This window comes from Haliotis rubra, unplaced genomic scaffold (assembly GCF_003918875.1).
Source record: "Haliotis rubra isolate DU_JTF1 unplaced genomic scaffold, ASM391887v1 Scf2600, whole genome shotgun sequence".
NCBI lineage: Eukaryota > Metazoa > Mollusca > Gastropoda > Lepetellida > Haliotidae > Haliotis > Haliotis rubra.
The window spans coordinates 1-9,654 of record NW_025766671.1 but is presented as its reverse complement, the minus strand read 5'-3'; the positions used below and the strand labels follow the sequence as shown (position 1 = coordinate 9,654).

The window sequence follows — 9,654 nt, the reverse complement described above, 5'->3', positions numbered from 1 at the left end:
TTTGTCCTCAATCTGCACATGCTATTGACTCCAGCCTTTCATGATTTGACCCCAAGTTCAAGGCTGTTTAGTGTATTTCAGCTCGAAAATTCCGGTGACCGTTGTTGACAGTGGATACAGCAAAATTGAAATGCTCGATCCAGACCGATATTTTGCTGGGTAAGTGAGAAGTAGTATGTTGGTCAGCATGCCACAGGACAACCTAGGGACAGATATTAATTATGGTGCTCTGGCCATGGCATGTCACTGTAGATAGTAAAGTGGTCTGAGGCTATATGTACTACATGTATTGGCTGTGGTTAACAGCCTGGTTGTTTTAATTTTGCTTTGGAAGTTAATAGGAAAACATTTGATTTTGTGCAGCATGTAAAGGTGAGTGCACATTTTAGTAATTCATACATTACATGTATATGCTTTCCTATTTATGTTTCACCATGGATACAAGTTGGCATTGTTATAGAGACTAATTTAAGGGGAGTGAAGCTAGGGCTGCTTGAGTTGAATGGATTGTTTTAGTGGCCTTGATTTGAATGTAGCCTCGATTTGTGGTCTAACAGTAACAAGAGCCCACATGGTAATAGTTACCTGGCTTCTAAATTTGTTGAAACCGATGAATTGACAACAAATTAGGATAAAGTCACCACTGACACAATTTGGGTGTCTGTGTGTAAAGTCATATGATATGAGTATTGTGAGTATGAAATGTGTTCACTGCTGATGGCACAATATGTCACAAAACCCTCTTATTTTAAGTAAACAGTGTTGCATATGATCCATTCTTTCTGTTACACCCTTTTTGCATATGAATAAACTTTTTTTCTCTCATGACTTTCAAACAATTATTTAGTTTCTCAAAAATTGTCTCATGGCTGTTATGGTCTTTATGATTGAACATTTAATATGATCTTGACACTATTTTCAGCTTAAAGAATGACTGATGGTGACTGGGGAGGTGTATCTTTGCACATACAGCAGAATCAGAAGCCTTCACATCCAATGTTGTGTTTCAACAAGTCGGTCTGATGTTGGCAGTGTGTGCACCCTCCTTTCACCTTTGATATCCTCTACCACCTTGAACAAGTTGTGGTACTTGAACATGTAGGTACATACAGTACATTTAAGTGCCCCAGTCCAGTGAAGGCTGTATCTCAAACCCTCATCCATTGGATATTTCTGATGAATAATAATCACTTTTGGGCATTTTTTATTTCATGGAAGTATTTCGAAGTCTTAGCTTGATGAATTGATAGACTCATGTGTAATTTCGTTTCATGCTGTGGTCTCAAAGAGCTTTCATCTGTTGAAATTTCAATTTCTTGGCTTTAACAGGCAGTAGGGTTCTTTGGTCATTGTTTCACATTGCTAGGCATATTCCAACCCTTACTTTATACTTTCTGGCAAAAAATTCATTATTCAGCCTTACATATGTCATGACTTTAAAGCTGTTTATGGTGACCCTGGCCAATTTCTGGCCTGAATTCTGTGCTTTCTAACTTCAACAATGTTTCTGATTCCTCTCCACTTAGATCACCAGCCTACATCAAAGATGCTTACACTAATGACTTTGGGGATAAATTAAAGATCAGACACTGGTGTTAGCCCTCTCATAAATGGTTTATCAAACCTGGACAGTTGTTTGTTTACAATGTAAACAATGCAGGAGTGTGTGTTGAAACAGTTTTAAACTATCTCAATCACATCAGGTCATGAGTATCAAAACCATATTCTATTAATGTAGCAGACTCTGCTATGATTTGATGATGTCAGCAGAGGAAAGCAAACAACTGACCATTGATGAACAGGGGAGTTGCATAGTTACTAGTTTTGAGGTTTAAAGATTTTCTGTCATTCGAAATATGATGTTGCGTGAAATTATCCCATGACACTCTTTTGTGACAAAAATGAATAAACTCCCATGGTATCTGTATGATTATAAAACATTCTATATTAATGCAGAAATACATTTTGCAAAACATTAATGAAATAGACATAATTTATCTCTTACAGGTCTTTCAGTGTAACAAATCTCTCTGTATCTTGTGCCATATAGACATGTTGGACAGGGAAAAGTATTGAAGCTTCATCCAATTCTTTAAAAAAAATTTAAGTGACATATTTTTTAAGTGATATGTACACATATACAGGGCATGGGGTAGCCCACTGGTTAAAGTGTTCGCTTCCCAGGTTCGATTCCCCACATGGATGAAGCCCATTTCTGGTGTCCCCTGCCGTGATATTGCTGGAATATTGCTAATTGCGGCATAAAACTAAATTCACTCTCTCACTCACATGTACACATACAGTACATAAATCACAGATTTGCTTAGTGCAGATGTCTCCATTTTTTTCAACATTAAGACCTTTCTGTACGTTTAAGGGCAGCTGCAGAAGGGGTCATAAGTACACCTATAAACATCACATAGGAAGACAAGGCATTATTGACTTAAGTAGTTTAGTGATATTTCATGCAACATGTAAGTGCATGTAAGTATGCATTTCATATTTCATATTTATAATAACCTGAAGATTACAGCAAAATATATGAAAAGGAAGCACCAGCTGTTTATCACCTAAATAATTTTCTTTGCAAACTGCTTTGGAGACTACCACATGTGAAATATTATTTAGTTGCCATGTCATTTACTCTGTTCAATGTTAGAGCATGTAAAAACACATTTTGGACCAAAGGCCATTTTGGATGTATTTGACTAGGTGTGGTGAAAGTCTGACAATATAATTATGTTCACAGCTGAGTTGGCTAGATCACTGACTTTGTATGTTGGCGATTTGGTGGAGAGAGTCGGTTAACATCCTGGATGGGACTGAACCCCAAACATGTCTAGAATGTGTATTTTACTGAGAAAGTGGAATCTTGCATATAACATGGATTCATGTGTACAACTTGTATAAATGTGATATGTTTTGACAATTATTATGTATATTGAAGAAAGAATTTAATGGATTTGAAGGACTTGGATAATATATGTTTCTTTTCCATTTTAAAAGGCTTAATAATTATTATGATTACCATTAATACATCACTGAGATGTACTACCACTTCAACAAGTAATCCATCCTAACTTAGTAAGTACAGAACCTAGCCTTTGTTTCTTAGTTTGAAGATAACTGTTAGTCATGTTAGGGTCTCATTTGCCCTAATTCGTAATCAGCCACATATTAAGAATAGGCAGCAGCTGAACTATTTGGGTGCGATTACATCTTGATATGGTATGTTAATAATGGTGTGCATTAATATAGTGTTCAGTGACTGTTTATGTGTTTCATATGTGTTTGTTATGTTATAATCTATTGTGCAGTGATATGTTCATTGTACCATACTGTCAGTATGTTTACCCAAATAAACTCTAAAGAGTAATCTTAATGCTGATGAGGCAACCACATTAAAATATGTTTTACCTCAGTTTGGTTTGTCTTATTCTTTTCATTTTTGTGTGGAATAACACTCCATATAGAATAAAGAGGGTCCTTTTGTGTACTTTTGTATTGTATACATTTGTTAATAACTTTTGTAAGATGACTCAATAAATTATATAACATTATTAACATTAATCACATAATGTGAGATAAAATAGAAACAAACATATGAGATACAATTGAACCTAATGATGGATTTTGATGCATTTCAGGCACAACCTTCAAGAAATAGAAGCAATGGTGTTATTTCAAATGACATCATGACTGCCTTAGATTAAAACTTGAAGGAGGTGACATTCCCCAGAAAAGTAGGATTGTCAAGTTTTATCATTTTGTAAGAAAATGAACAAGTTTGATTTACCTTTGAAAGAAATCCACAACCCCTGTCCATGGAAAATACAGACTGGAAATTATTGATGGGGACAGGAAAATAGTGATTCCTCAGTCTGGACTTCTTAATGTCATATCCACAAATTTACACAGCGTTTGTTGGGTTCAGGATCCGAAATTCCGAAAATATAAGAACATTTATATATTGATAAACCGGTATTATGCTGAAAAATTCTTAGGAATCCGTACAGGAGTTTATTGATAAGCAGGGTGACAGGCAATTGTTATCCCAAATTTCCTAATGAAGCAAATTTGAAACCTGATATAGAAAAAACACCAGTGGGACAACATACCATTGACTTTGTGGATCAACTACATCTACCTTGAGTATGGATGGGGAAATCCAAGAATACCACAATGTGACCAAGGCTCTGAGTTTAAGTGAGCAGTCAACCAATTATTAGTGGTGGTCTGATTAATTGAAATAATCGAAGATTGGTCGCAGTGACTAAATGACCAAGCAATCGAAAATGTTTTCTCAAAATCGAACACAAGCAGTTTTGGAACACTTGTTTGCATTAACAATATTTTTTCACAAGGTTGGTTTGTCTGAGTCATTATATTTACATTTCATAAGCACTACAAGCTTGTTCCAAGTCATGATTGAATTTATCTTAAAGACTCCTGGAAATTTATGTTCCTCACATACTAGCCATCCTTTAAATATATGAAGTATGAAAATGCATTTTGTGCAATTTACCCCCAAACCCAAAGAACTACATGGTTTTTTTTTGTAAATTATTTTGTGCATTAACAAAGGTAACAGGAACATTTGATAAATGATCCTAACCAATTATTTTCGATTATTGATCGGTTGTAATGGACCAATGATCAATTTTAACCAATTCCCAACACTACTAATTATGCATTGAAATGGGAACAATAATTGTCATAAGTTTTAACTCATCATCCCTTATATCAGGGAAGAGTAGGAGATAAATAACAAATAACATATATGGGATCTGAAATATGATATGTAATCTATAAAGGTTATGTCCATGGTTAAGGTCACAGATGTAAAGGCATCTTCCTGATGCTTGATATGAAGGAAATTATTGTTGGTGTAAGTTGGAACATATCAACGTTAGGGCAGAGCCACAAACACAGAACAGATGTATTGGACTTGCAGGTTCCACACACTGGTCAGGCAATATATGCTCAGCTTTTTTGTGAACCGTTGGTACCACCACAAACTGGTAGTAATTCATGAACACTGTATGCCATAGTCACAATCAGACAATTGACCCCACTTTTGTTAGGATTATAGAGATATTTTGCTAGTTTCATTTGCACATGCATGGCTGAAGATGTATTTGTTATTTTCCATTGAGTGAATCAATGTATTTGACAGTTCACATCTTTCTGTCATGACACCTTAACAGGTATGCTCCTCTTTGGCAGTGTTATATACTGTAGTTAGACTTTTCTGTTTTGATGTTACATTTTAACCTCAATTGTCAAATAAGGCATTTTTAAGTTAAATCTCAACATCTGTGTCTTTTTTGTGTTTGCCAATCCATGTAGGGCTGGGACGGGTAGGAATAAATGGAATCGAGTACCCGCATGTGCTTACCCGAATCGGAATCGAGTACCCGGAAATGTAAGGAATACAGCGCTTCTGTCAACTGTCTGAAAATTCAATCACGGGTTGACAGAGATTATTATAGAAACTTGAAAGAATGGCAATAAGACATTAAAACAGATCTTAGGCTATTTAATTTACGTCTATTTAACCAATATAAAGAGTATCAGCATTACTTACATTCCTCGTTACACTGGAAAAAAAGTCCACATTTACAAGCTTGGAAATGTCTTGGAAAGATGATGTTTCCAAGACATTTCCAAGCTTGGAAAGATGATGTTTCCAAGACATTTACAATTTTGGAAATATGAGATTTCCAAAAATTTACAATTTTGGAAATGTCCACAAGGGAAGATAACTGGTGGGTGATGGTAAATGATTGTTCTTTGCACGCCCAGGACCTAATCCCTTGTTAATTGATGAGTAAGTCAAGGCAGTTAAGAGTCACCAATTAACAAGGCCTACTGCCTTGTTAAATTAATGAGTGAGTGAAGTCAGTTTAGACAGCCTCTGGAAGGAAAACCAAGTTGCAAGTTTTTATGCCTCTTAAAGAAGCCTCTGGAAGCAAGTTATATCTCTGATGGCCATTTAGAAGTGGAATGCATACAAAAAGCAAGACTTATGGATGTCAACTTCCTTACTGTGACCTGATTTTCACCTGATGAAGGAGCAAGCATATGCTCCGAAACATCGTGTTATTCACAATAAAGAAGTTGACATCCATAAATCTTGCTTTTCTTATTAAAAAGGTAAGTTATTAAAATCCACTGAGCTGTAGGTTTGTTAATCATGTCTCGATGTGATTATCGCTCTAACACACCTGAGAGATTCGTTAACAGTGTTGTATGCACAGGCGGTGATAGTTGTATTGTATTGAATTTGGTTGGTTGCATAATGTTTTGTGTTATGCTGTCAGTTTGTATGTATGTGTGAATGAGGAACCTCACATATTATGACATTGAAAACAGACTAAACTTAACATTATTCCATGGTCAATATCGCAATGTGAGTGAAATGGTAGTATACGGAAGTTTGTTTCACATTTTTGATAATACCTTCTTTTATGCAGATAAAATTATTAAAAAATGAAGGAATAATGCCATGCTTCTCTCAGAGTAAGGGAAGATAATTTATATAGTGATTCTTATCAAATTAGATATTTCTTTATCGTCCGAACGGAATTCACAAATTACAGATGTTTTGTGTGGGTTTGTGTGCATGCACTCGTGTATAACATCTAACTTGATAGGTATTAAAATCAAGCCGTTTGTAACCATGACTATATTGGTTGGAACACTTGAGGAACAAAAATAATTTCTCGCTTCAAAAGGAACTGGAACAGTAACATTTTTCATGTTATCATATGAGCTTCAAAACATTGAATGAAATAAATGCTGTATGATGAAATGGATCAGAGAACATTATAATGGCATAAATGACGTGTTAATGACACATGTAATGATAAAAATACATAATCACTTTGTTAGTTAACTCATGACCAGACACGTCAAACTGGTACCGATAGATTTATATCTAAAATGTAAAAATTCAGTATTTCTTAGTACCTGAAATAGAAAACACGAATTTGGATGAGATGTTTTAATCTGAGATCAATCTGTAGAACTTAAATCAACTTTAAAAGATTGGTCATTCGCAAACTGAAGCAGATCTCACTTATACTGCAGTAAACAATATGGGGATACATAACGAAACATACCACTTACGTGATAACAACTCCCTGTTTATTGCATAGAACGGCATTCCGATGTACATCGTTCAGAATAAACAAGCTGACTGAATGTTGATTGATTCCATCACTTGGATAATGGAGTGGATTTCGACTTGTTGATCTTACTCTCCTGTTGACCCCAACGACGTGCTACTTGCTGAAGTACCTGTTGTTGTTAATTTGCTGCTTGTCACTATGCATATATACTTCTATTCACCTGGTTGTAGTTACTTTTATCCAGATAATGGCGTGAGAATATACATGGAAACTCCCCTCTATCGACCTTTGGTCCAAACGGATGAGTTAAGAAAAAAGGTCGATGCCCCGTCCTTTAGCCATTTCACATTGGATTATAGAGACAATGATGGGCCTACGTGTTGATAGAAGAGGATATTCCGGATTATGCGAATGAGAGCACACCTAATGAGAAAACGAGCCAAATATATGTATAAAGATAGTGTTTTATTTCACAGAACTTTTCGTTCCCGCCGCTCACGCGTAGATAAATTACAGTCGTTAATAATAACCTTAATTAATCGGACAATACCAATGATGTAATTGTGTGTTACGTCAATTATGAAAAAGACAATTTATGATCTGCCCTTGTCATTACAGAGTTCTCTCCCTTTCCGGGTACTCGATTCCTAGAAATAGGACTCGATTCCAGGTGTACCCGACCCGGATTCGAGTACCCGAGTACCCGTCCCAGCCCTACCATCATTGTTACTCAGAAAAACATCAACACATGGATGCGAGTTATTATTTCTATTATGGCATTAAAACAAATGTTTGTGTGTATAAATAACTTCATATGTTTACAGGTTGTTCACCATACCATCCCATGTTGGGTTGCCCCAGTCCAGATCAACAGTTTGTTGAGGAATAGCTTGGAATTCAGTTGATGCCTATTCTTGCTGTGAAGAGGAGCAATCTGAACTGTATGCAGGGGCACTGTTGAATTTTTAGATTTAGCATTTAATTAGGCAAGTGGGCACATCTGTTATCCCATGTCATACAACAGTGCTGTATCTATATAGGTGAAAATAGATCCCCAGGAAAAAAATCCCTATGTTGAGTCAGGTGACCAGGAGGTAGTCAGTCTTGGTAAACTAGTTTATGGTACAGCTGGAGCAGTCTGGGATGTTAATTATAATGCAGAGTCAATTATAAAGAAAGGTACAGCATCATACAAACATTAAAGGACTGATGAATGCTACATTATTATGATTATTATTATTATGAATTTTATGACTTCAGTCTTTGCTGTCAAATGCAAAATCAGTCACTGAAAAGTACCAGGGTACTATTTCTAATTCATGGCATTACAAGGTATTGAAAGCTTTAAGAGTAGGGGAGTGAGTGAAAGATTTCGGTGTAGTCATTATTATGTAACTTGTGCTCATTAATGCTTTAGGATTAATGGTATGTTCTCTTATGTTTACACTTCTGGTGATTTTATGCACCATTGAAAGGGAAAAGGATGTAGATTTCTGTGCCCTCTTGTTACTCTTTGCACAAAAGCTATGATTTAAAATCAGTTTGACAAAGTGTATTCATATTGTATCTTAACACTCCCATGTTTTTATGTATTTTTTATTTGTTTCCATAGTCAAAGGTATACAGTAACAACAAAAACACCGAAAGGTGTAAAGATGTTATTATTATGATTTGTTGCTGAATATTGGCATGAGTGAATTCCATTTAAGACTTAAGACTGAATTTATCAATTTATTTATCAATTTCATTTGTTTCCTTGAAAATAAAGTTTTGAACAGAAAATATCTCTTTTTGATGCCATTTTATATTTAATGAATTTTGAATTGATTTTTAGATTTACTTAAATTGATATGTTTTTGGCAGAGATAATGATTTGATTTAGTAATACATCATTATGTAATGTACCAAACCAAATCAAATATTTTTGTAATGTTTATTTTCATGGTAAATAGTTATTAATTGATTTCGAGATCATTCCAGAATTTTATGGTTTCACAACAGTCCTAATAAGCACAACAAATGCTCTCAAAGAAACATCATTGCAAACTAACGGTAGACAAATCATTTTCAGTCAGGTTCATTTTGAATAATTATATTTTAGTATAAATAACTATTTGCAGAAATGTGTATTGAAAATAAAGAAGGTTAACATCTTTCAATACATGTCAATAGAAGGTGAAAATTTTGTGCCAATTAATTCACAATCATTGAATATCATTTCCCATTTGAGTACAAATCTCAAGTTTGTCATTTTAGAAATACACTTGTCATTAAGTAATCTTGAACCCCTTGAGAGCTTTAATATATATTTTTAAACTTATCCTATCTCACGGTATGAACCATCTCTCTCTTCTAAGACCATGTGTGGAAACGTGCTGTCAGCTAAGTTTAGTCAAATCTAACTGGCCTCTGACCCGCCCTTCTGACCTCTGCCTTCACACCCGACATCAATGCCTGTCAATCATCCATCAAAGCGTGCGGCTCGCCTAAACTATCAAGATGACCACCTCTACTTGTCATT

General features: G+C 35.2%; 1 long non-coding RNA gene across 2 annotated transcripts; it reads left to right on the top strand.

The window, feature by feature from the left end:
- On the top strand, positions 1-7,991 carry LOC124280135. 2 transcript variants are annotated; one of them, XR_006899587.1, is made up of 3 exons: positions 1-159; positions 3,648-3,743; positions 7,958-7,991. It is a non-coding gene; the product is annotated as an uncharacterized LOC124280135 (long non-coding RNA). The 2 variants fall into 2 exon arrangements; XR_006899588.1 differs by lacking the exon at positions 1-159 and adding an exon at positions 1,049-1,098.
- The last annotated feature ends 1,663 nt before the right edge of the window (positions 7,992-9,654 follow it).